This window comes from Sparus aurata, chromosome 10 (genome assembly GCF_900880675.1).
Source record: "Sparus aurata chromosome 10, fSpaAur1.1, whole genome shotgun sequence".
Lineage (NCBI taxonomy): Eukaryota > Metazoa > Chordata > Actinopteri > Spariformes > Sparidae > Sparus > Sparus aurata.
Window position 1 is genome coordinate 31,667,420 of NC_044196.1, and position 27,910 is coordinate 31,695,329.

General features: G+C 44.5%; 1 protein-coding gene across 20 annotated transcripts in view; it reads right to left on the reverse strand.

The window, feature by feature from the left end:
- Positions 1–27,910, reverse strand: part of LOC115589634 (adhesion G protein-coupled receptor L3) — a 204,876-nt gene that overhangs the window by 161,161 nt on the left and 15,805 nt on the right. For 19 of the 20 annotated variants that reach the window (XM_030430661.1, XM_030430665.1, XM_030430649.1 and 16 more), the window contains exon 2: positions 20,070–20,155. The gene's annotated coding sequence lies outside the window, so the exon portion shown is untranslated. Of the gene's footprint in view, positions 1–11,814; positions 11,837–20,069; positions 20,156–27,910 lie in introns of those variants that run through there. The other variant, XM_030430646.1, reaches the window with a different exon arrangement.

A 27,910-nucleotide genomic window follows, 5' to 3' on the forward strand; every position in this document is an offset into this window, starting at 1 on the left:
TTAACGACACTTCCATCAGCCTCAGTGCTTATGTTGGATGCTAATTAGCAAATGCTAACACGATGCACTAAGATGGTGAACGTGGTAAACACCCGCTAAACATTAGCATGTCGGCATCGTGACAGAGAGAATGCATTTAGTGTACTGTGGATCCAGATTGGGCGTCTGGTCATGATGGCCACCTGCGCTGCCATTTGTTTCAAGTGAGAAAATCTGAGGGCTGTGTACTGACAAATCATTTAAATATATGTCAGTCTCAATCTCACAGTGGCTCTATTTGCACCACCGATGGTCCTCTTTGATCGGAAGCCTCACACCCTCTCAGAGATGGCTGACAGGACTCCTCAGAAATGAGTCAATATTGTTCTGTCTACTTACAGCGGGGTGCCCAAAGCTCAAAAGCTGAAGCGGACTTTCCATTCCAGCCATCCTTTCTCTTTTCATCCTCCTCATTTCATTTTTATACCAATCCAACACTGGATTGTTATTCAACTTGCACAACGGGGCGTCAGAAGCGTGTGGGGGACCACCTTTAAACCCAGAAACTCTATCCTACCCACTACCTTTTGCAATCCACCTCCACCCTGAATCCCCAATGAGGCTGGGCGAGTCAAAGAACATTTTTTTTGCTTTACTTCTATATCATGTGTGCGGCGGAGTCCATTTCAATGCCATACTCTTTCTTTTGACTTGGACACGGACCAAAGACGGGTCTCTGGGACTCTCCACAAGTCTGGCATGCAATTCCTGGACCAGTTGGTTTCAGCACAGAGGGGAGTCTTGAGTAGGGGGAGGGGAGGACTCTGTTCTGACAGACGTCCAATACACACAGCTGATGCCTCAGGCTGGCAAGTCTAATAACATCATCTGTACTGGTGGATCTCATATTTATTACCCAATATGTCCATCGGGAGGAGGGTGGAAATATTGTAACAGCAGCCAACACCGCAATGCTCATGTCAAGAATTTCATAATGGATATAGTTAGGCAACTCTTGGCAATGCCGGGCATACAAATTGAGAAATGAGGGAAAATGCCTCACAACTAGAATAATTATAGTTGTCTCTGATTAACAGATGACTAAGAACTCCCAGTGCACGGGCTGCACTCCCTCTAAAAATCTGTTACCATCTTGAGTTTGAGAGGCTTCATCAAATTTGACGGATAATTCCAAACCGAGATTGAAAAATGAGTAATGGGATGCAACCGATGGGGAGACTTAAAATGATGTGAATGGCAGACCCGACTCACATCCATTTAAAACATTTTTAAATGGTATTACCTTGTCCTGGGACTATACACACTTTTACTTGGGAGGTTTTCGCCAGTAAAGTTGTGCGTAATTCACTGTAAAAACTCATATCGAGGGTCATTAAAACATTAAGAGCCAGGAGAATGAAAACTCCCACTGCCAAGCTGAAGTGTCTCTTGATTACACTCGGTGCATTTATATGAAAGTCTGTTGATATTCCATATTTGTTGACAAAAATCAACAGTGATTTGATTCTCCTAATAGAGTATTTCTCATGTACCGACCTTTATACAGCTTCATCCTTTCTGCCGTCACACCAGGCAACGTTTACTTTCATTACCATGCATGTCTGTTTTCCAGTCCATCCCACGTACTCTGACATGTTGCTGCCAATACTCAGCATCAGATGTATATTCATCCACATCTTAAAATAGTCCCACACAAAAGCACCATCTACCCCTGCCTGGGTACAAATATAATCTATTCTATCTGTCAATTTACAAATTTGGAGTGTGGCGCCGACAGGGTGGTAAAGCCAGAAAGTACTTAAAAACTGACACTGATGGTTTTGATTTCATTTTCGAGGGTCCCATAACCTGATTACGCTGCGTCTTTGTGCCCAAAATAATTAAAATGACGGTCTGACTGAACTGAGTGGAGTGACACTAAACTAAAATTACAATTATTTATTAAAGTCAGACACAGTAATGAAAAAACTGTCACTGCGCTTTCAGTTGAAATGCCGAAAAAGCAGCACCCTGTGAAGCGCCGGTAATGACTAATATCACCATCATTCATGACAGAAGTTGGCCTGTTTCAGTTCAGGCGGCACATGGTCATGGTTATATGAGAAATGTGATTGCTGACCATGTGCATGTACACACGTTAGGGCAACCATCACAGTAAATGTGTTTTTTTCTGATTTCCTGCCTCCATGCCTGATTTCCCTTAATAACCTGGATTCCTATGTGTATGTAAACGCAGTCAGTGGGTCTGTGGGATGACATTCCCCACTGGTTCGGCTCGGATGGCATCACAGCATATCCCGAGCCTGAATTTTTAACAGCCCTATCATTGCGAATCATGCCTTTCATCCTTTTGACACATCACAGCGACTGAGTCTCTCTGGTGATTGATGATGGCAACATGTACTGCTGCGCTGCTGTTTTCTGTTGTCTAAACGGCAGTGTAAAGAAAAAAAGCCCACGAGCGTGAATCGCAATCGTTTCTGCTCCAATCGCCGCAGCCTTATCTGCATACAGTCGGCATCTGCTTTGACCTCGCTCATCGCCCAGAGCTGAATCAGACATCAGCCGAAAAAGAAAATCGTTCCCACACTGTGTGCTCCTGCACAGTGCACGAGAACTTTGCTTCAGCCGTAATGTGAGCATTACAAAGATTTTGTCTGCAACATCGTGAAAATAAGGTCACGGCGACTAATGCGATTTTACGATAGAACGAGGGTAACTTTACTCCTTTAAATAAAAATAACAATAACGTGGCTCTAATAGCGGAGGACAATGTCAAATAGTTTGCACAGCTGACTGTGAAAGCCTGATTCAGAACACAATAACACGCAGCTTTATTCAAAAAGTCGATTTCATTGCCCTTTCCCACTAATGTGTGAGAAAACGGAGCCAGAGGCATTTCTTCTCCTATTCTTTTCATATTTTCACGCAGCATTTTTCTACACCGCCTTTCGATGACACGTATTTTCTAATTTAGGTTCGGCGAGGACAACACCACACAAGATATTTACACATATTTCCCAGCAGATATCCTGTCGAAACGCAGGGAACCTGTCACCGGGATGGAAAGGGCGCATGTTAAGTGGAGTGACACGGAGAAATGTCCCCGGTTCAGTCTGACTCCGCAAATCATTATTCAGATTGAAGCACACCTCAGCGATCCCGGCCTGTATCCACGCGCTAATGCTCGCCGCAAATGGCACCGATAACTCAGCGCGTTTGAGTGATTTCCTCGGCGCGAGCTGATGCTGACAGTTTCTTTGAGGATCCCTTAAAAATTCAAATGACTCGCGCGAGAGACGAGGCGGGGTGTGGGAGTGTGGGGAGTGAGGCCCGCCGAAAGACAGTTGGCAATGTGCAATGTAAGCATTCATTCAGATGTAGTGGACTAAAGTGATTATGATTTCATGACGGGTTTGATTAAGATTTGTTTTCATGCAATGTCGCCTCAGGTGCTGTGACAGAAGAACTGATGCTGCATTTGATATTTCTTGATTATGGTGTTATTCTTCGTATTGAACGTTTCTTTTATGATCTCGGTGAGCAGCAAAGCGGCCCACACACGTCTGAAATCATGTCACCCTTGGTTAAACCCCTCCCCCCTTACAGCAACCGTCCAATCACAGCGTTAGCAATTGGAGCCAAGCGCGGCAAATCTGTCGAGGTCTCTCGTTGGCTGAATTAAAGTGGTGCTTTTCTTTTTTTTCCTCACTGGGATTCAAGTGGCTCAATTTACCTACGGTGGTATGTCGGAACTGTGCAGCTGCAACCAAAACACATACGGTGTCCATGCCAAAGTCAAAGTCTGTCTTCATTCACATGGAACACGTGCACATCACACCGCGCTGACAGCATGACCCGCACATTAAACACCAGAGCGCAGTTATTAAGCCGCGGTCCAAAACTCGGCTCACGTTTCACACAAAATTGAGTGCGAGAGGCATGAATGCACATCTGTGTTCGTACGGAGCTCGTGCGCGACGGGAAACAAAGCGTTAAGCACGTACCTCGACCCGGTTCGAACGCTCTGACTGATATCGTCTGAGCTGTGAGTCAGACTTGCATATGATATTTCCCACCAAATAAACACAGCAACGCCCTGCAGGTCAAGAAAAAGGGGAAAAAAAAAAAAAACACAGTCATTTAAATTTTAATAATGTGTCATATTTGAACGATTGAAAATGAAATTATTTAGCGCCTGCAGTCTTTCCCTGCACTCCTTTATTATACTTCTGCAAAGCAATTTGTCCGTTATTGCTTTCTAATAGGGCAACATATCCTGGGTCACATCTTCAAACAGCTAGGAAAAATTGAAAACGTTGTAGTGTATTAGCAGAGACAGGGCGTCGCAGTTTGTGGGTGTTAAATTGTTTAAATATGCATATAATGTCCCGTCTACCGTGTGAAGCTCGCCCTTCCGCTAAATGAATTATAAATACAACGGACCTCATGCTAGTGTGAAAAATGAAGCACTTAGCACTTAGACGACTGCACTTTGAGGGGTTCAGAGTGCCATATGGCTTCACATCCACTTTCAGCAGTGTTGTCTGTAAACTGATGGACAAAGGGGATCAACTCAAGCTGTCGCCGGTCGCTGAAAAAAGACGGAAAAAGTATCTAGCTAAGTTCTTTTCTCTATAAAAGGTCACAACAAACACTGGCCCCTCCGTGCTTTATACTCTGACGCAATTATCATTGTTTATCATGAAGTGAGGCTCACTAAGAAATACAGTTTTCGCTTTCAGCGTCCTCCATCACTGTCTCCACACGAGCTGTAATAAATGGTCAGGCTCAGATCTGACAACACAATAGATTGCGCAGAATAAGTGGGATATCAGACAAATCCGCTCTTGACCCAATATTATTCCACGTTAATATGTATGTATTCAAATTCCACAGCTCTGGAGGTCAGGTTATGAAGTGAGACGCAGCCGACGTGTTTGTCTGGCATCCTGAAATCTTGGCAAAAAATCCTGGCTTTGGAGCTTCTTGTCACGGACGAGTAATGCATCCCGAGGGTCCCCTAACCAAGTGAAGCACATCGATCTGTTTTCCTTCAGAAAAAAAAGAGAGAGAGAGAGCGATTGGGCAAGAACATATACTTCTAAGCAATTTTCGCAATATTTCTGCACCGCTGAGCTCGTTTTTTTTGTGGTTTTTTTTCTGTGCAGAGTCATTAAGCACAGTCAAAGTCACTGAATTCTGCTGTTATTTATTCTCCCTGAACAGATCTCCCTGAAGGTCAAAGGGCAAAACCTCCATCTCCACTCTTTCCTTAGCTGCGCTTTTTCCGTCATCTCCACAGCAGTTACCATGCAAATAACACACTCTGCTGGGTTATTGATTGGCTCCACAGATGCAAGCAGCAGGTTTTAAATGGAAATGCTAAGTCTGCATGGAGGGAAAAGCGATGCGATCGGATGAGCTCGGTCTGCATGGAAACACAGCCCGTTTAATGTGTCTTTAAATCTTTACTGAGATGACTACGGAGCAACAACATCTCATGAATCTTGAGTTTCTACAAATAAAAAAATATAAGTGGGTTGGTACAAAGCGGCCAGCCAGCAGGAGCGATTCAATCTGTCAACTGCGATGGGAAGACGTGGTTTCTCCAAATACAGCTTATGTAAGAATCGTTTTAAAAATAGATTTCAAAAGCCATCTTCAAAGATGTCCGTACCGGGAAAATATAACACCATAATCACATTTTTGGAGATCTGAGTAAGTACCTTGGAAATTTGTGTAGTAGATTTAAGAAGAGAACAGAGAAACATAGCATTCAGTGTTCCTTTTCATACTCAAATCATCGGACTGAAGGAACAAGGAGAAGAACCGATAGGCTTATTATTCAATCTCGCAATTTACCTCCAGAATTCTGGATAATGGTTTCGTGTCCGCTAAACATAGCCTGTTTAGAAATTAAAGGGCCAGTGCCAAATTTCCGTCTTCGCAAGACGTCAAACAAAAGAGCCGGAAAAACATCCTTTCCCTGGTCTGGCAACGCAGATGGATTACAATGTCCAAACCGTGGACTGCTGAAATCGGAACCGGCGGACAATGCAGCGGAAAACATTCACAACCAGGATTAGAGAGAGAGGGATAGACAGTGGGATGTATGGACAAGAGAAGAGGTAAAGGGGATTTATTTACATCACCTCAGTCTTCATTAAAATAAATATAGAGCGCTTTCTCTCGGGATGTGGAACAACAAAGTTTTCTTTTTCTCCGAGGACCTCTTCCTGAGAGCGATACGCTGGAAATAACTTGAGTGTCCTCTGGTGAGAGCCCTCAGGGACACATCCACAGGAAGCGGGCTGTACGTTATCATACCCTGCTCATCTCCGAATACTTTGTCTGAGAAGCTGGCAGAGAAGATGGCTCGCAAAGTATTATTTTTAAATTTTTCATACGCCGTAGTGGCGTTATCCCGATGGGAGAGAGCGGGGAAGGCTCGGGAGAACAAGTAAAATAAATTTCCTTAGAGCTGGACACAGCAAACCTAATATACTCTCTGAAGTCTGAATTGGTTCAAAGTTTAGGTAAAGATATAAATAAAGTTTTCTCTGTTCCGTGCGGTCGTTTTATGTCCAGGCTGAAGTGCATCTATTTAGTTAAAAGCACAAGAAAAGGCCGGGGCCATTTTTCAAAAATTGATGACGGCCTTGCATAAATTATGCAAACTTTTGTCCTTGTGCCAAACGGTGCATCTACTGAATAATAATTGCGAGAGGGACTTGGGGATATGAGTATGCAGAATATGAAACACATGCCAGCGTCCCCTGTCATCTGTGGCCAAAGCAAAGGGAAGGGGACGCTGCTGCAGAACATAATGAAAGACAAAGACATGACAACAGTGGACGCAGCGTTTGATTCCTTTCTCATGTGCCTTTTCAAACGTAAGCCACTCTAGCCGGCCGCTTTAAGAATGTTTTTAACCACAGCTCCTTTAGCTGTCATATAGTTAACATCATCTGCAGGATCTGCACCAGTGAAATCCTCAGCCCTGCATGTAAATTAACAACCCATTACTTTATTGTCATGTTTAGTGGCTTGGATCGCTGTTGGACATTTACAAGGATTCTATGTAAAATACTTTTTGCCGGATATGCCGCGGCTTGATAACTCAATGAATGAGGTCGTTAAATAGTCACGCTGGGGACAACAGAGTTGGGCTGGATTTAACAAGTAGCAATGAACGGAAATCTTGGAAATTGTACTTTTCAGCAGCCAATAGCCATTTAATAAAATTAATAGTGGAATGTGTCTGTTTTTTATATGTTCGAAAGAAGCCAAAAAACAGTATGTAGATGAATGCCTTTATGGTTCATTAATTATAATACTGGTGATGTAAGACACTTTGATGGCTGAAAGGCTCTTCAATCAGACAGAGTATGAGTGGATACTGCAGCCAAATCAAACCGCTGGCAGCGACGAGGCAGCAGCAGGATAGTTGTTGGTGATTTGATATGCAAATCCCATTACTTTATTTGCTAGTCCTGTGTCCCCTCCTCAAGCTTTGGCAAGACAAAGATGTCAGATTTCAGGTGGGATCCAATCACTTCTTTGTAGCTGCAAGTAGAGAACCGGACACTGTGGCCTCGTCGAAGACACGGCTTCCAGATTTTGTCTTCTAGAAACACCATCTTGTGCTTGGATTTAAAGTTTTCCAGCTCTATTCTGTATTTGGGAAAGGACATGTTCGTACATGTATTGGGTTTTTATTCTGCAGGCAGAATGAACTCGATGTTGGTCTGCAGGAAACATGGAACCAGCTAGCCCGCTAACAAAATCCACCTAGCACCGCTCCTCGGTCAACTCAATCCGACATCAGTTTCTTCTTTACAAAACAGGACATGGCAATTTATATGCTAAGAGGGCCAAGCTAGCCGTTTCCCCTTGTTTTCACCACACAAGCTAACTGGCAAGTGCTGCTAGCTTGATATTTGGTGCACAGGAACAGGAGTGGTATCAATCATCTCACCCAACTGTCAGATAAAGAGCAAAACAGCTTCTTTTTTTTTTAATATCTCTCAACTTGAATTAACAAATAAGGTATTTCTTGTGGGTTATTTGGTCAGTGCCTTTTCAATTCACATATTGACTGCCCTTTTATTTTGAAAAACATCCCCTCAGCCATCTCATTGAATGCCGAATGAATTAGTATGCATGTTTTGTGTGGAGCTTTTTTGTTGGTTTCCTTTTGTTGAAGTGCTGACGATCCGTTTCATTGTGGGAGCGGCGGGAGGGAAACGGTTGATTGATTTATGGAAATGCATTCTGCGCCTATGATATTTTTCAGGCTGTTTTATCAATACCAATACTGACAGCAACAATGACCACTCCAACATCTACTGATGGATCCTACGAATAATAAATACACGGCAAGAAAGCAGCAGACATGAGGAGATTTAATCATGTCGAAAAATAACGCTAACAATGTTTATCTGCATTTGTCACTTTTCTGTAATTCAGGAGAGTAATCCTCGTCTTAATTTCCTTTAAAAAAAAAATAAATAAAAAGAAGTGATCGCAAAGTAGATTGACGTGCTTAAATACACACACACAGACACACACTCAAGCATACACACTCCTGAACACATCTGCTCGTCAGTGAGCCTGTTGGAAACTGTCACATGCCTGGCAGGTTCTGTAACTTGGGCAGATGGTACAGCACAATTAGGCCCGCCGAATCTCTCAATCAATCTCCTGCATGCCATATGAAGAGCGGGGTTCTCTGTGTCTGTTCAACCAACGTGCTTGTCCACTTTGTATTCCGGTGCCTAGTTTGCAAATTGCCTGCATTCTCACACACTACAAACCGTTTCTGCTGCCTTGCTGTTCCTGAAAAGTGCTTTTTTTTTTTTTGCCTCCCTGCTTTTGCAGTTTATATTTTCTTTGCTTCCCTAGTTTTCTGCACGACACAATACCTGAGACTTTTCTTTGTCATTTTCCACACACACTGTTCTTTCTCTAACCACGTCCTCTCTTGATCCCTTTCACTTTGCAACAACCCCCCTCTCCTCCCACCCGGTTTTTCTCTACCCTTTTCTGCCTTCGCTCTTGGCTTGTTTAACCACTGGCCTGAATGCAAGACTATACTGGAGACAATAGGCGAGCGCAAGTGTTTCATTCACACCCAATTACTGTGAAAGGGATTTTTCTGGCCAGAAATTCGCTGAGGAGCACAATGAGAGTGTCACAGAGGAACAAGATATCCCTGGCGCTTCGGGTTCCGTCCCATGTTCCACACACAACAGAGAAGAAAAGTGATCCCGTGTATTCAACGCCGGCGAGGGCCATTAGCCAGAGCTGGTTAAATAAGGATAGCTCCAACTGAGGCGCTAACAGAGACGGGAAACATCTGCTGCCTGAGCCGGGCCCTTGTTGGCCCTCAGGATTCTGCCTTTGATCAGCGGCCCTCGCAAAACCACCTTCCTACAAGAGCTCGGATGAAACAGCCTCTCAAACACCACCCGGCGAGTATGAAAGCAGCACACCCACCCTGGTGGAGGCGCAAACACACAAACAAACAAGCAGGCCGACCAACATATATGCACCCGAGCAGACTGATGCTGCACAGATCCTGGAATTAAACAACAATCTTGCTAAAAAAATCTTCAGCGGATAATTCTGTCTGGGCAGAGAGAAAAAACAGAGAACTTGCCTGACTTTCTTTCCCTCTCCTGCATGAAGAAATATGACATATCCACATTTCCAGCGGAAGCGAGCCAAACACCTCACTCAACAGCGAGCCAGACGCCACCTTTGGACTGCCAATCCCGCTGTTGTATTTCCCCCACCTGTGACGGGAAGATGATTCACTAGGCCTGCCAGACTGCATCTAGGGACCGTGTGTACTGGGGCGTACTCACTGCCAGCACAGACAGGGGGGGGGGGGGAAACACCACCTTCTGACTACACTGCACTGTGACCTGCAAATGCGGTTGATAAAATAATGTGGCCCGTGAGCAGATGTATCATACTCTACCTACTCGGGGTGCAACAATTCACCAATTCGAATCAAGGCATCGAGCCAAATGATTATGATATAGCAGACGGGAGCAAAACTGGGCCTTATACACGGGGAGAATGTTAAATCGTGAGCACACCAGCTGCGGGAGAAGCAATATGAGAATTATGGGTGAAATTGGATTTTTTTTTTTTTAAGAGAGAGCATGTATATGTAATTCTTAGGGCTCTGTATTTTTGGAACCCACGCTCCACCTGCGCTGCATTCCCTCCACGGCTACACAAACAGCACCGACACAGTCTTGGTTTTGACGATACAAATGGCGAGATATAACCAGGCAACACACATTTCACTGGGAATTTACAGCGAGGCGATGCTCCAAACTCCCCAAACAAAAAAGGCCGGATTCCTGCAAAAACACATTTTCTTTTTGCCTCTACTTGCATCATCTCCAGTCATATTTTTTCTCGAATTCTTATTTTCACCGTGAATTTATGTCTCATACAGGCGGGTATTTGGAGTGAATGCGCGACGCAATGAATTGTGGCGACTGAGAAAAGCTTTTTCATGCTCTGTGGCGAACAATGCATATATAGCTGTGCGGCAACAGGCTACTTGATGAATTGCTGAATAAAATCAAGGTATGGTGCTTCCTGAAAGAATCATCAAATTATAGCAATTTAATTAATGTAAAGAGTGGAGTGGAATTGGTTTGTGAAGGATTTGGCGTCAGTGTATCTCTAACTGTGTTAAAGCCTTTATCATGACATGACAAATAGGACCCCAGTTCCTCCAGCAGCAGAACCATACCTTGCGTCTTTAAATCGTTCAAAATTAATGAAAAAAAATACTCAAAGGACTGCGAAGAAATGGAGAAAAAAAAACGGCGTGTAATTATGAAGGCCACACGAGTTCAAAAGTCTTAATGGAATGACTTGTGCACGCGCCAAAGTAATTTTTTTTTTTTCTTCCCCGCTCTCGCTCCTCGTCCATTTCCAGGTGTTCATTATTCAAACCATGGAGAACATCCTGAGGGTCGTGCCATGTTCTAATTCCTAATTAACTGGCCAGAACAGAGATCGTGGTCGGCGGTGACCCTGACCGGCGAACAGGACTGGTTGGAGTCTCAGGGCATTACTCTTACTCAGGTTTGTACCTGCTCATTCCCAATAAACCCTCCGCCAACGTAGTTACAGCACCGTGTGTCATGGAACTGCGAGAACTGGGTCATTCTTTAAGAAAGACAACCTGAGGCCAGCTGGAGGCTGCGTAGTTTCAAGACACAGCACAATTGGAGTCACCTGTGGACTTGTGGGTAACCACTGTTAAACATCCTGGCGGGATTCTGTTTGTTTATGTGCCACCTATCTGTCAGCCAGGATATAAAGAGGGGGCAAATCCAACAACAGAATAATTCCAGACTTCATGGCTAATCTCGGCTAAAGCTGCGTACCCATCACTGGCATGTTTCTACACTGTCTCTGAGATTAGTCATGTGTACACTCGCAGTGCACATACATATCGGGGCATTACCGGCACTCGCGGGGAATACAAAAGCGGCAGCGGTGACTGAATGTCTATGTTTGCTTTGGAGAGATCAGGCGTGCCCTTCGTGTTACAACACGGGCCACCTGCAGTCTGGGAAATAGGTTTCTAGGGGGGGGAATTAGAGGATTCTGATGAATGAACAAGACAGACATGAGTAACCCGGCCCAATATACCGCTTATCTACAAGCTTATGTTGCACAAAGGAGGCAGATAAGCTCAGACATGCCAGCAGAATGAAGGAATGGAGAAATGAGTGGAAATGAGGCCGAGGGCAGGGGGGGTTGAAGAAAACGTACCCGGGTCAAGATCTACAGGAGTGCGGTCAGTTGCGACAGAGCCTGGATGCTTTGAATTGCCGAACAACAGTTAACCATTGACTAGAGGGACTAGTCAAGCTACACAGCGCGGGATCCATGTCGTCCATGGTTATTCTATTCCAGAGAAAACAAAGCATAAAGTCATTATTACGACCTCTGCCCGCCCTGGGCAGTGAATGCAACACTAATCAATGAGAAAGAAAGGCATTGTGGTCGGTCTTAGAGGACAGGTGATGTTATGTCGTGTGTGTTGGTCTGTGTGTGCACGGATGGATACGATTATCCTGTCTATTAGAGTTCTCTTTGAGGTAGGTGGTCTGGACGGCGGCAGCAGCGAGCATCACGTTGCAGCTGTTCATATAAGACGTTGGAAATATTTCATCACGGCCTTTGTTCCTTACAGTTTCAATTATTAACTCTATTAGCCGTGACTTTAACCTGTACAATATGTTTACCCGCCAGGCGTCTGAAACTACTTCTACAAAAGAAATGGTTACACTGATTTCTTATTCATTCCCCCTGCTCCTTAAATTAAAGCCCCTGTGTATAATTTCGTTTGTCGTTATTGTTTATTAGAAGGTTTTTTAATGGCCTTAGGTCTTGTGTGTGCATGAAAAACGCAACAATGTGCTTTGTTTCAGCCAATTTATTCTTCTTATGGTGCCTTTTTTGGACACTCAAGAGTAAATAATCTCTCAAATCCAACCCACAGAGAGAAATATGTTTCTCTGTCCAACAAAAGGTGATGATTGTGTTGTCCAACACTCACACCAAAAAAGAAATTTGTTCCTGGCCAGCCTCACAACTTCCACCCAGGGACCACACAGAGCGTCCTCTACGGCTGCATTTACTGTCTACTTTGGGAATCGCAGCAGCGCCGAACAAAAATCTCTACAGCTGAGAGTGAGGACAGACGAGGAGATCGTCAGAACCAACACCATTCACTTCACTATATTACAGACAGCTGCACGGACGGTGCCAGAGCAACCGGGTCAGGACTACGAGACTCTACAGCGGCTTCTCTCCTCGGGTGGTCAGGTTCTGCTGCATCCTCCTTGACCCCGGCGCTGACCCGTCCCCACACACAGCCTCAGGATGGACCACAAACTTTTCAATCCGTCACAATAATTCCAAAAACACAACCTAAAAACAGTAACAGTTTATATTCTCTCACGCTACGACACAGTTAAACCGTCCTTTTACACTCTTTCACTTTCTGTCTCATAGTCTGTGTGCATAGTTCATTTTGCACTGGTGCATTCATGAGCTGGCGGCTTATCACCTTCCTGCCACCGCAGCTTTTTTCGCTTTTTAATTTCGACGCAATTCTTCATGTTCGATAAAGGAAATGTGTTTGGGATTCAGAAGATAAGCAAGCAGACAAGCAGACATCACCCTGGGTTCTTGGAAATGTGCACCACTTTGTGATGCTTTACAGACTGAACAATCAATCAATCAATCAAACAAATAAGTAAAAGTGGTGCAGGTCGTTGTCGGACTGTAGCTCATTTGGCAGATCCGCCCAGCACCGGACCATCACGTCCTTGATGTCAGTGCTGAAATCAGTTTTTCATGTAGCGACAGAGAATAGAAACGGCGTTCCCGTTTCTGATCAGTGTTTGCAATTGTCTGGTAAATGAAAAAAAGCCACATCCAGTTCCCCACAACCCTGTTTGAGCACTTCACAATAAGCCACAAGTGACAAAATTGAACTTCACTTGTCAAGTACCATAATTCCATCCCCGGTGTATATTACGCAATCATCCACGGCGCCAGGAAACAAATCCCATTGACTTGATTCATATTTAATTATTCTACTTGAAAATCCTTTCTGCTCTCTCCTTCCTCTGAACCTGAGGAAAAAAAAAAAAAAAAAAAGAAGACAGAAATTGCCTTACCCATTAGAAAAAGAAAGAAATCTCTACCTATTCGAGAATTGCATTTCTTCCAGCTTGTCAGATTCCATTGCCGAGAAGCCACCTTCAACACTTATTTTATTTAAACCTGCGCAAATATGGCACACAACACAATGGGGGTATCGCTGGTGGTAAAATAATTGGCTAAATACAGTGTGACAGGGGAGGCTGATTCATTCTGGAGAGAATGCTGCCTGTTGAGAGAAAGCGTTGAAAGAGTGGCAAGAGACAGAAGAATGGAAGGAGGAAGACTGAAGAGAGGCACGAACGGGCCGGCGAACACTTTCCATCAGCAAACAAAACACTACATATTTCTTTGAAAGACAAAGTGTTAAGTTAGGCTACTCTGCACGCTGTCAATAGCAGCGTTCATCATAGGGCCAGCCGCAGTCTATATATTGATTAAACCATCCATCACTTAAACTCTACAAGACATTATTTCTAATTAAAAAGTAAGTCATAAATTTGAGGCTTTATTGCCAAGCTGCGGCTGTAAATAAAATTCAAGGGAGGGCGGAAACAGATTGCAGCCCCTGTCCGCGGTTTAGAGCCACCGTAAAAAGGACAGACGGGTGCGATGGCACCTTTGGGATGCTCGCATCCAGCCCGCCGGGCCTGACAGCGGGGAGGTGCTCGGCTTCCTCCCGCATAAACAGATGCAAATCAATAATTTCTCCGCTTGTGTTTTTATAAGACAGGCGTTCCCCTCAGATGGGGGCTGGAGAGAGGGGCCATGCATATGGAGAACAGATATGTAAATCCTTTTTTTCATAAACCACTCGGGAATATGCGAACGGAGCAGCGGTCGGCGCGCTTGAAAATAATGTATAATCATAAGAGGTCATCAAAGTGTATGAAAGAGTCCCATCTCACGACTGGGTTGGCCGGGGAAGGCTGGCAGCGACAACAAGCTCCTATTATCCATCTCTGTCTCCATTTTCCTCGGCGAAACAACAACTTTCCTGCCAAATATGCAGTCGCAGGACATTATTTAGTGATCCCTGTTGATAAAGAGGCTATTAGTGCACCTACACTGTAGCCAAGGCTCGGGTGTTGGAGAGGCAAACACATAGCGCACCCGCAGTCGTAGAAGAGGACACTTCACGTTTGACAACTTCTGATTACCTCAGCGTGCACGCCGGTTGTATGGCGGCGAACTCCCCTGACAGCTGGCTGCAGAGTGTTGGTTATTTTTTGACGGGCACAGAGGGATGTCTGATTTCACAGGTACTCGCTGAAGAGAGGTAGGAAATAGAGGGGAATTGAGGGGGGGGGAGGTGTAGAAAGGGTATGTCACAGGCTCCTCAGCCTGGACCGCCAACAAAAGAAAGCATGTGCAGTCATTATTCATCTGTCTCCCTTTTCCTCTCATGGGCCGATTTTTTTTTTTTTTCCTCATACCTGCCAGGACAGGAGCCGCACGGACCACACGAGCGCCTCCCGACTGTGACTCGATAATAACGGAGAAGGCCGGGGATTCATATTTGGTTCGCCGAGAGCCAGACAGGTTCCTCGCCGAAGTGAGGGAGGTGGCCGTGGTCGTGGTGAGAGACAGAAAGAGAGAATCGCCCTCCGGGGGGAAGCGAGAACTAATGAGTGAGCTAAAAAGGACAAGATGGAGTGATCCTCTATAAAAAGACCAGCAGTAATCTCTCCCTCTCCTCTCTCTCCTCTCCCCTTAATGTCCTAAGAGATCTTGGCTCCTCCGTAAAGCCCGCTGCCTCTGCACATCAAACAGGGCTGATTAGAGCTGCACACCTTGCCGGTGCAGGAGCTTTGGACAGGGTGCCGACCAAGTTCAAGGGAGAGTGAGCGTTAGAAAAACCAAAGAGGAAAAACTCTTCAAGTTAGTGGACATCTCTCTGGACTATACAAATTTGAACAGCTTCCACTGAATCAGCATGGCCGACTTCAGTATCCACTTACCATATCTCTAACCCAATGCCTCGGAGCTCAAATAACGGCGGCGTCTTTCAAATTAGGGCCAGTGTGCTGCTTTGGATTCTTCTGTCATGTCAGATGATATCAGCGTAGCTCCCCTAGAGGTGCAAGCGGCGCTTGAATCTAATCGTCATCAACAGATCGTCCTGTTCATTCACATTAGCGTAAATGGTCACGGGGAGGAGGGGGAGGAGGAGGAGGATGGGGGGTGGTCGGGGAGTTGGCAGAAGATGATGGAGAGAGACCACTGAGCTGCTGTGTGAGTTCGCTGTCAAGGGTGTTGTTTTATTAAGACGCCCAAACTGTCAGGGCAGGTATCAGGAGAGCAGCCGGCCACATGACAAGACACTTGTGCTAACATCCCCGGTAACCCCTTCTCGGACAGAAATAGCTCCATCCAAATTCACCGGCGTCTCCGTCCAGACTGTGGAGGTGTGTGGTGACAGGTAATAAAAGTGTAGACTCGTGTGTGTGTGTGTGTGTGGGAGGCAAACTGGAAGAGAAAGAAACTACAAACTGTTATAAAAAGTAAATTCTTCCAAAATATCCCCCCATTAAGCCAATGTTGAAGTAACAGTTAACCAGGAAAGTGACTTCTTAGATCAATTTATAATGTCATGATATGAGAGTGTATATCATCTCGTTTTAATATTTTGTGAAAATATCAAAAAGTCATTCCTACAATATTGTCACTTTAATTATATCGAGGTATTAGGTCAAACATTTTACATACATATGATGTGTTGTGACATAGGTAAGGACGCAAATAATGATTATATTCATTGTTGAGTCATTTATTTTCTCAATTAATTTGTTTTTTTGTCTAGTTCATCAGTTTTTCTAAAAGCCCAAAGTGATGTCCTTAAATGTCTTAATGGAGCAGTTTAGAAACCTTAAAATATTCATATTTGAGATGCTGAAATCAGAGTACGTCCTTAAAAAATGACTCAAACTGATTTATCAATTATCAAAATGGTTTAACAACTAATTAATTGATCATTGAAGCTAGATAGATATAGCCTAAAAATATAGCAACAGCATTTTAAGGCCAATTCATTCGCCATTGGTTTCAGTCTTTATGCTAAGCTAAGATAAGCTAACAAGATGCTCACTGTAGCTATATTCTGAATGGAAAGACATGAGAATTGTTTCAATCTTCTCTTCAAACTCTTGGCCAGAAAAAAAAAAAAGATTCATTTCCCAAAATGTCAACCTCTTCTTTGACCTCTTAACTTTGAAATTAACAGCAGCTGAACTATTGATTGTTAACCGTAGTGTGAAAACCCCTCTTAGCGCTGTGAGATGTCTAAAAATATTCCCTCGTGAGACCGACAACTCGGATTCTAAACATGCATGGATGTATGCAGAAAATGAAAGGAACTTGTAGTGTGATAATGCAGTTCCTGAGAGCGATGTAGAGCCACTGAAGGCATGAATATTGTATTGGGAGAGGTGGAGGGGGCGGACACGCACAGTGTCTCAGCAAACACCACGTTTGAGCGGTAAATGTGCATTACGCGCATGCACATTTACAGCATGTACATATACACACCGGCTGACGAACGCACACATGCTCATCAAGCATGACCACCACACACAGTTAAATATATCTTCTAAAGAGGAAGACAACACTGTGAATAATTAAGGTTACAGCTGCTTTAAGTTCAGAACATAAAAGGAAATAAATAAAGTGCGCTGTGCTGTGAGCTACACACACACACATGGCCTAAATAAAGCTACGCCTTAAAGAACACATTTGACGTTAAAGTCAACAATGCACTCGCATTTTTGGCATATCGACACATTCTTTTTCTCAATTTCATCTCTCAATCCCAGTATACAAAAGACATTTTCATGCAGCTGCACTAGTGTTCCCACGTGAACTCTCTGCACCTGTTGGGACAAAATGACCACAAACATGTCTGAGCAGACACATTTCCAGGACGATGCTGTTGTCAAGACAACACCAATCTGCAAGGAGGGTCAACAAATTTGTCATTATCAGCCGCGCACCGCATCCAGCAATGTGTGCCTTTTAAATAATTTGGTCGTTTAGAGGGTTTCGACGCTCTGCCCGGTATCCTTGAGCCGGGTTGCTCTGGTGTCGACCGTAGTTGCCCAAGTAACAGGACACGACAACAAAGACGTGCAAAGTCAACTATCTGTGGGCGGGATTCAAATTCAAGAACACTGCCGACATCGGCCAAAAGGATTTCGCTCCTTTTCCATTCAAATGACCTGTTTTGCATCATTTCAAGAAGTCCGGGCAGGATCGCGCTATGAAAACAAACGGCAGGGCTTTAAGATAACAGAACCAAAAACTTGGCAGGGCTAATGTCATCACAGGCCATTATGGTCAAACTAACTTGAATGGCCGATGCTATGGGCAACCGTGTTAGGTATGCAAAGCATTGTGGGAGGGTGCGGAGGTTCATACTCTCCAACGAGACTGAAAGGAGGTCTTGTAGTTGAACAGGGGTCTACAATTTTCAAATCAAATATCTTGCCTTAAAGGATAAATTCACCCAAAAAATGAAAGATCCACAAAACATCTCTGCTGAAGTAGATGGAGACTTGATACATGCTGCCTGTCCAGCTTGATTCAAGTTATCTGTAACTCATGACAAAACATCGTGCTGTAAATTTGGCCTCTCTAAGCCCTAAAAAATATCTTCCCAAAGTCAATTAGACGTAATCCAAAGTGACCGCAAATTAGGAAAAAAAGGGGAAAAGAAGGTGCATCAAATGAAGGTTGTAATTTCACGTCGGGGGGCATTAGGATATTTATCATCAAAGCGATCCCCAGCTTTTAATTCATTTGACATCTTTCAGCACGAATACAGTCTCTGATTCCTGAGAAGCACCAGAACACGGTCACGCAGCGTGACATCTGGAGGGAAAGCAGCGGGTTGCCGGACAAGTATGCTGAAGTGTGTTCCTACACAGAATAGAGACCATTATGTCTGTACCAGACGTACGCTTCATATCTGAAAAGCACGAGCCAACACTGCGTTTAACTACCGCCCGCTGCTCTCAGTGTGATTCAAATGACAGCACAATTCTATTTTCACCTTGCGACTAATGTGACCGTTCCTCCTCTGTCAGCAACATTTACTGTCCTCTCTTTTGTGCCGGATTTGCAAGCGAAGTGGCAAATTAATTCTAAAAATGGGATTATCCTGGAATGTGCGCGGAGCAGCCGGGATTGAGCTCCGACGTGATTTCCAATTACTCTCCTCTGAAATCTCCCGTCCCATCGACTCTCGAACAGCCGTATGGAGAAAGACGAGCCCCTGAGGCCTCATCAAAAAAGGTGGTATGACATATTCTTTTCACGCGGCGAGTTCCTATGGCTTAATCTCGTTGAATACGATGGCGTGAAATAACACAAAAACATCAACAGGGGCTCGAAAAAGCAATGTCAACAACGTGCGCGCACGAAAGAAAACATGCACTGCCGCGGGGAAGTTGTTAGGAAGAGAGAAAAGGAGGGGCGGCTGCATTGAGTTGGATGAAGGGGAACTGGGTTAGATGGATGTAGCAGGGTATGTTTGTGTGTGTAGGTGTGTGTGTGTGTGTGTGTGAGTGAAAGAGAGGAGGAGGGACGACAGCAAACCTATCATCCACGGAGCCCACCAGTAAACTCTGGAGGGCAAACAATCTCCCTAATTGAATTCAATCCAGGCTCACCACAGGAGGCACGGAGGCTGGTGGCTCCATTAAGTATGGAGAGGGCTGGTGGAGGCGGCGGCGGCGGCGGCGGCGGTGGTGGCGGAGGGGAAGTGTGCGCCTATCGACGGGATGAGGGAGGGAGGGAGGGAGGGGAGGGCTTTAGCTGGCATGACAAGTGAGCGAGGAAAAGGGGAAGGAGATAAGTAGGAGAAGCAGAGAGCAAACACGGGGTTGCAAAAGACAACAATGACAAACAGACAGCGAGAGGAGAAAGAGCTTGGCGCGTGAAGGTTTTCTGGGTGGTGGAGGGGTGGAGGGGGTGTGTGCAAGGAGCAAGGGGACTAGAGGCGAAAGAGAAATGGAAGCCAGCTGCGCTTTTGCATGATTACAGCGAAAACATCATTTGCATCGGGGAATGAAATCCAAACACGCTCGGCAGATAGGGACCCAAAAAAAAAAGCCCTCCTTGTCGCCGGCGGCAGAAATTAAAGGCTTGCCGTTCAAGTCCCACAGATTTGCATATGAAGATGAGGACCTATCCAGAATCATTTTCATAAACATCCTATTGCACACAAAGAGCGAGCCCAATTGGCCCACATGTATGCTCTTCATTAGTGGTGTGTTGTTAGGGGAGGGGGGAGGTCAGGAATCTGTTGCGTACTCATGACATGTAAAGACACAAACGGTGATGAAACTGTACAATACCTGAGTGTGAGGAGGAGCGCGATTCTTGAGTCTTCTCCGCACAGTTCCTGCGTATCACATTCCAGACAATAAAACCATGTCCTGCCCTGTGAGGACACAAGAGAGAGGTAGCAGGTTAGGAGATGGAACAGGATAAGTCTTGCGTCAGTAGAACAGTTTTTCTTTCAAAATGGGGCGACAGGGGACATAATTAAAAAGCCCAGCGACTTTTAATGTCTGCCAAAACGACTCTAGGTCACCGTTAACTGGTCTGTGCACATCCAGGACATTTACTTTGACCACTTTACTTTTCGCCACGGAAAATAATTACTTTTCAATGCCAGAAGTGTGAGTTTGTCAAAGTTGCATCACACACAAACTCTACACTTCGGCCTCTTCTGGGTCGACCCTCATTAATTGGCGTCTTCATAAATTTTTCAGCTGTTGTCCGGCTCCCACACTGGCGATGGAGCTGGACCGCCGCTGTATGAAGTGCTATTCAGGTCACATCAGCTTTTAATGGCTGATTTATTAGGGCCCAACAGCGGCTTGGTGATGGGCTGCAGGACAAAGAGCCTGTTTTAAACTGCATTAACACTCTGCAGTAAATATCCCATGCAACATTAGCATTTTGATGACTGCCTCCTCCAGTCACCTTTCGCGCCGTCTCGCTTTCCCCCCCTCGCACACATTTTCGCCTCCCCTACCCTTGCCTCTTCTTCGCCTTTGTATCAATCCGTCTTTCCGCGTGCGCCGGTTTCTCCCCGTTAGCCGTCCGCGCCGGTCGGCTCATTGCGTTTTTCACTCATTAGGTTCAATATGAACCTTTGTTGGGCTGATACCGGCGCGTGCAGGTGAAGTGGTTACATTTAATTATGGCTGAATTAATGAGCGACATGAACGGTTTCACAGAGGTAAATTCAAATTGTATTCAGCGAAAATTAGAAAGCTTGTTTCTTTCTCCCCCTCAAGCACTGGCAAACATGTCCCCTTACTCCCTTTCATTATTGCGATGCAAACTCCCTTTACCTGGTTTCTAATTAAATCTCACCTGCAATCATACAAGTGATAAAAGCTTTTCTTAATTGGGGTGTCTAAAACAGGTTAAGGTCTTGAATAATACGCCAAAATTAAAAAAGGATTCATCAGTGGTCCTGTGTTTACTATGCAAATTAGGTAGATATTGGAAAACACAAAATAAAAATACTTTTTTTTTTTTGCTCCTAACCTATTTGGGGAGTCTATTAATATCATTTATAAACACGGACACATGCTTTAAAAGCCAAAAACCAAGCACAGACATAAAAAAGCCAATTATTTCGCCACAACTTTCAAATATCATCCGGGCACAATGGCTGTCCGATCTTGGCTTCCAAACAAGTGTGGGGGACGTGAAGCGTCAAATCTGCTGTCCGTTATGTTTGATCAAATTTGAGACTATGGCAGAGAAGGCAGATGCCACAGGTCGATTCAGCTGAGCCACTGAAGCTAGTGTGGTCAACAGAGCATCTGCCAGTCATTTAGCAGGCCTGGAAGTGTTTGGAGAGGAACACAATCACACCACACCGCAATGATCCTACCCACAAACTGCAGCGCGAGAGGAGCGACCGAGTTCACAGACAAAATAAAATGAAAAAAAAAAAAAATACTTCATTTCACATCTGTACCTCTTATAAAACCCATATTCACTGCTCCTCTCCCTGAACGGCCTCACTGAGCAGAAACACTGTCAGAGCCCAATTCAAGCCTCCTCTCTTATAATCAGCAGTGTTAAAGTGCTGCCTATAGTTGAGAACTGAAGCCTCCAAAGTCTCTTCAAAGGGTTCTGGGCCGGAAAAATTTACACCAGGCTGTTCCAGGCACTCAGGGCTATCTTGTACCATTACTTCTAGGATGTTCATTCCAAAGATATGCAGTCCTATTGAAGTGCTACGCATGGATGACCCGATGTGACACTGTGAGAGATAGCTGCTTATTAACGCCAGGTTGCTCATTAATGAGACAGCATAGCTGTGGAGTTACTCAGGGCTGTGTTAGGTTTACACTCTGACACCACGAAGCTGGCATTAGGGCTAAATTTGTTCTGAGAAAACAATTCAACCACAATCTTTTAAATTAGTTAGAAATTAGACATAAACTGACAAAAACTGACCAATTTGACTCATATTTATACAGAAGCTGAGTAATTGGCTTTACTCACAGGTATTACAATATAATCATGGCTTTTTAAAAGTTGTGTTATATTTACAGTTGCAGTAGTGAAATAGTATTCTAATAAAGACAAACCTGACAATGTTATTAATGTTGTACCAACAGAAGCTAATGCTTGACCGTACTTCCCTGCAGCTAAGAATCGAAATGTGAAAAGTGCAATATCCAATCAAACAGGTAAAATGTGTCAAAGTGTTTAAATGAAATGTTGCAGGGCTGCAGAGATGCTCTGGCCTACAAAGCTTGTTCTCCAGATGATATAAAACACGTTTGCTTGGCAGAGAACGGGAGAAACGCCCCATCGTCATGATTTCACTAGTTTTGCAATGACAATAAAATATAATATCACTTTTAGACCACGCCGTGCAGCCCTAGTTGCTGCTACGTCAATGTTAGCTTCACAGAATTTATGAATCCTGGGTGTTTCAATTCAGCACAAACAGTGACGCCTAAAAAGGTTAGTAAGTAAAAGATTCCGACAACTTATTTTCCCCAGATCTTTCATATCTAATGTTACACTTGAAAATTGCAGAGCGGCAGTACCCCATCTCTGCATACTGACATTTGAGGGTATTGTATTCTTATTTCCATGTGAAGGCCAAAAAATATTAAAAATATAAGATTTTGCTTTCACGTCATGTTTTTAACTTCTCAGTCACGTCTTATATATTACAGAGGGCAGAGTTTTGTTGGACTGCCAGCCAGGACCACATGATATCTGTGAGTGTGAGTGAAAACCAAGAGGAGACTTTATGGCGTTAAACACACACACAAAATGTCTCTTGGAAGGGCGTCTTCGGCTCTTTTTCTTCTTCCCATTATCTACTGTACTCCTGTTTTTCAGTTCCCATGGTGAGAGGAGTGTTTCTCTAAATTACAAAGCGATGAGACACAGGCGGACCGTCCAGCGTTCACCGCCGTGAACTTCGTAACCGTAATTTGATTTCACACCCCCGAAGTGATTCATTGTGGTACAGTGTGGCTGGACAACCACTGTTCACTGAGTCTGGTCACAAGTGCAACGGACCGTACTGCTGGCCACGCCCGACAGTAATGTTGGGTGGAACAACGCTTCTTCTGCCAAGAAAGATGCAGGGTTTAATCCTTAAAATGTTCATTTCAACAAAAGCACCGAAAAGGGGTTGAAATAGGAGAGCCGCGGTGGGTTAACAACGAGCTGAAGCCGGCCGCTGTGGACTTTCATTCATGTACATATCTAAATAAGTACATAAAGCGGCAGAATGCAAGCGCAGTGTGTTTAATCAGTACAAGCACTGGAACAAAAGCACACAAAATAATCAGTGTTTTCTTTTTTTTTTCTTTTTTTTTTTCTACAACTACTTACAGGGGGAAGAAAAAAAAAAGGGAAACCAGCATCAGGGTAATAAAACTCTACTTAAGAGTGACAATGAGAAAGAGATTGGATTAAACACTTAATGTAGCCGCTATTCACATTACAAGGAGGGTAATACAAGGTAACAAACAAGACTAAAACTACAATGAACAACATCAATTTTTAATTTCTCTGAGGGGGGGCGGGGGGGGGGGGGGGGGGGGGATTGGCTGCACCCGCCGTCTGCCACTCTACAGCCTGCGATGGCTCTGCAGCTGTTGGCCACCACACCCTCAGGCTTCATGCTGTTTCAAGGTAGACAACTAATCGTGATGAACGGTGCACGGCCATTAGTTTGACCAACTGAAGAGAAAACAAGGCGGGATTGACTCGAGGCGAAGGGTTCCATATTCTACTTTAAAAAGGCATTCTTGAAATATATTAGCGGCTCAAGCGCCGGCTTCTCACTGTGTGTCTAAAAAAGAAAGGAAATCAGGAGACAAAGGGACATATGAGAAAGCGGTGGACGCATGCAGCCGCGGTATGACTGATCCAAGTCGACAGCCTGTGGTGTGTCTCTATAAAAGCATTTACCGAGGCACGGCACCGTGGCCTGCCGAAAGCTCATCAAAGAGTGGCTTATTTTATCAGCCAAGTGGAAAATGTGCTGAGAAAGAGAGGGAGAGGCAATAGCGAGGAAGTCAGCGAGAGTAACTAAGCTATTGTGCCCATCGCTGACCCAAACACCCGCGTTACAGTAGTCACGGCCGCTCACAACAAAAGCACTAATCGGCGGAGCAGGGCTTTAAATTAAATGACCCAGTCGTCGTGACACTGTAACTGACAAGCCGGCCTGTGCACACCGAGGCCAAAGGCAAACGAGATACGGCTAATGGACAGAAAAATGTATTGAAATTGTGGCATCCTTTACAAGAAGAGCCAGCCTTGAGTAACCTACATACTCCTGTGTGTGAAGTGTGCAATATGCACCGTCTGTACTTATTCGACTACTCGCAGCTATTTCATAGATTATACAGACTTTCAAATGAGCTGCTCTGAGAGACAGAAATAACCGGGCTTCATAAAGATTTGGCTTGCACCCTCAGGTAAGGCGCACTTCTAGGAGAACACACCGTGACTTTCACCAAATGTAGCTACACCTCTCATGCTGGGAGGACAAGTCTGTATGTATTAAGGGTCTTAATCCAAAAAAGGTAAAGGCAGGGGAGAACAATCCCCTTCGCCGCATTCAGGTTTGAAATACAAACAAAGCTGCCTGTTTATGAAATGTGACTTGTAGGAATTATGCCGTGCTGCTACAATCAGTTGGGTAATCATAGCCAGTCAGGGATCGCTCACTCGGAAGGGAGGAAAAGCCTACCAGCTGGAGTCAATGGGCAGCATTTATAATGCATGGGCAGCATCCTCACCCCCCAAGGGTCACATTAAATTCAAGCAAGCTGATAACAATTGACTGAGGTTTCTGGCAACTGCAGCAAGATGACGTATACTACCTCATTGTTTAGCCTCTCTCTAATTCTCCGCCTGGTCACTTTCTCAGCATCCACTCGTCTCATCGACACTTTTCTTCTTCTCCCTTCATCTATCATTATGTTTGTTTTTTTTTCCTCTGTCACTATTTCTATCTCGCACTCTGTGCTGGCAATACCAATGAGAAGAGGTGATGGGGGATGTACACCACCAACCTACAGTCCCTCCCCCGAAGACTTCCTTTTACACGGGCCCTAATTGGCCTTAATTGGAAAGGGATGAACCGTGGGATGTGAGTCTGTAGGTTACCATGCCCTGTATGCATGAGTGTGTTCTCCACTGTGTCCATTTGTGTGTGTCTGTGCAAACGCGCAAACGACAGAAGGGATGAGCACGCACAGCCTACAGGATAATGCATTCAGCCAAAGTGGTACACAGCACCTTCGTTTTGAATTTTTATTCCTGGATGTGTGCAAGCTCATGGGCTTGAATATTTATGTAAATATCATGTTTTTGTAGTCCTCGAGTGCTAGATTGCTTCTTAAGCCCAGGCGAGATTCATGTTATCGCATGATGTCACCACCAATCCCAGCTCAGAGATGGTTCTTAAAAGGCTTTGATGTCCACGACGCCCAATACTAAATGCATGAAATGTATCGTCAAAAATAAGCTGTCACAATCCCCATACATTAGCAAGGACGTTCCCCCCCCCCAATTTTAGGGAGCTGCTTACCTTAGCATGGGAATATCATTATGATAATCACGCATGTCATACATATATATTCCCCCCACGATGACCAACCTTGCAGCAGAACATAAAAGTCAATAGAGGGGAAAATTGTGTGGGTGACACTTGTGGGACTTGACACCAGAGGTCCTTCACCACCGTGCACGTTGTGTGCATGTACAATCAGCCATTTAGCATTTTTCTGTGATGGTGAAGCCACATGGAGAGGCACTATGGCGGGTTACCGGCCGAAGCCACGGAGAGACACTTACAGGGGGACAGAGAGGATGTACTTGAGATGAGTGCGGCAAGACATCAAAAATAAGGATTACCTTCAACGGGTCATGAGTTACATTGTGCTCTCAAAATGTGTCATGTCGCTCAAAATAATGTCTTTTGGAAACCAGGGCTGCAACTATTTCATTTGCAATTTTAATGAATCTGTCCAACATTTTTTTAAGATAAATCAAGCAGTTGTTTAGTCCATTAAATGGAAGATATATATATAAAAAAAATGAGACTAATGTAAATTGAAAGGTGTCATCTTCAAACTGCTCATTTTGGCTGAAACACAGTTAGAACTTCAAAGGGATCTGGTTTAAAGTGATAATAAAAAATAACAAGAGTGAAGAAGAAGATATTACATCTCACACCGGTGCAGCAGAAACACTGATAAGTTGATTTAGGGATGTAACCAACGATTATTTTAAGATCAATTAAAGTGCCAGTTATCTTTCTCAAATAATGGCTTGATGGTTTTGCATTAAATATGTAATGAAATAGTGACAAACATACATAATCATTTCACTCTAAAGGACATCTTCATGTGTCTTAATTGTCCAACCAAGTTCAATTTTTTTACCATAGAAGACTATGCAAAAACTTCAACATATGTCATTTTCAGTCATTGAACTTATCGATTAATTAGCTAATCATTAATTATAAATGCTACTGATTTCCCTTCAGTCATTTCAGCACTAATGTAAACCACACATCGTGCTATATGAAGGGAAAGGACACTGTGTCCCCCGGTGGTTCCCCCTCAGCTCAAAAACAGAAAACCTGCAACTGATTGAGGCGGCGGATCGAGTTACGAGTAGTTTACTTCTGAATCCTGTTTCCATGTGCGAGCGTGTGCACCTCAACCAGCCTTCTGTGCCCTTGCCCTCCCCACCCTGACAAATATGGAACTTGACCCCTTCTGAATACTGAGGCCGACCTACACTGAATATAACCTTAGCATACGCGAGGGGAGCGAGGTGTGTTTCCAATAAAGTCGAGCCTTTGAGTGTGTGCTTGTGTGTTGCAGTGTGTGAAAAGACCATGTATGCATACTCTGTGTTTATGTGAAATTCAATTGTGTGTGTCTCTGTATACACGTTTGTGACTTCATAGAGGTCTGCCTAACCACATGTTTATTTGTTCCTATATGGCTGCTTTAAGGTGTGTGTATATGTGTGTTTGCATGGTTGTGCGGGGGTTCAATAACCATGTGTGCAGCAGGGGGGCTCTGGAGTGTCTCAGCACCCAAGGCGCCAAGGACATGGCTTGACAGGTGTGTGTGGAGGACCTAGTGGTCTGCAGAGCAGCAGCGGGCAGCAGCACAATGTGCCCATTCAGGCCTGGAAGGAGACAACCGAGATATCGCAGGACCCCTGTGAGGAGGGGGCGGTCATCTGGGGGCATGTCAACCTTTCACTGTGACTACAAAGAAAGACATAACTATAACTGCATCAAGACGGTAATGGGCTGTGGGACCCCGTGCTGGCTAGCTGTCTACTGGCTTGTGACGGATTTAGGTTGTCGAAAATGTCTACGGTAGACAGGCTATGCTGAAATATCTGTGACTATTAAGGCCAAAAATTGGGTTTGATGTGGAGCTATAGGTCTTGAACAGTGAATAGTCGAGAACTGCAGTGACATTAAGAGTGGAAACGCTTGGGAGACTTGTCAGGATTGATTATTATGGCATGTGCTGTACACTATAATGTAGCACAGTGTGTTTCTATTCCATCCATCCCCAGCATGTGCCACAATCTGCCAAAGGAAAGCAAGCTATTGAAAGGAGGCTAAATACATCTTCCTGTTTCTAAACATCAC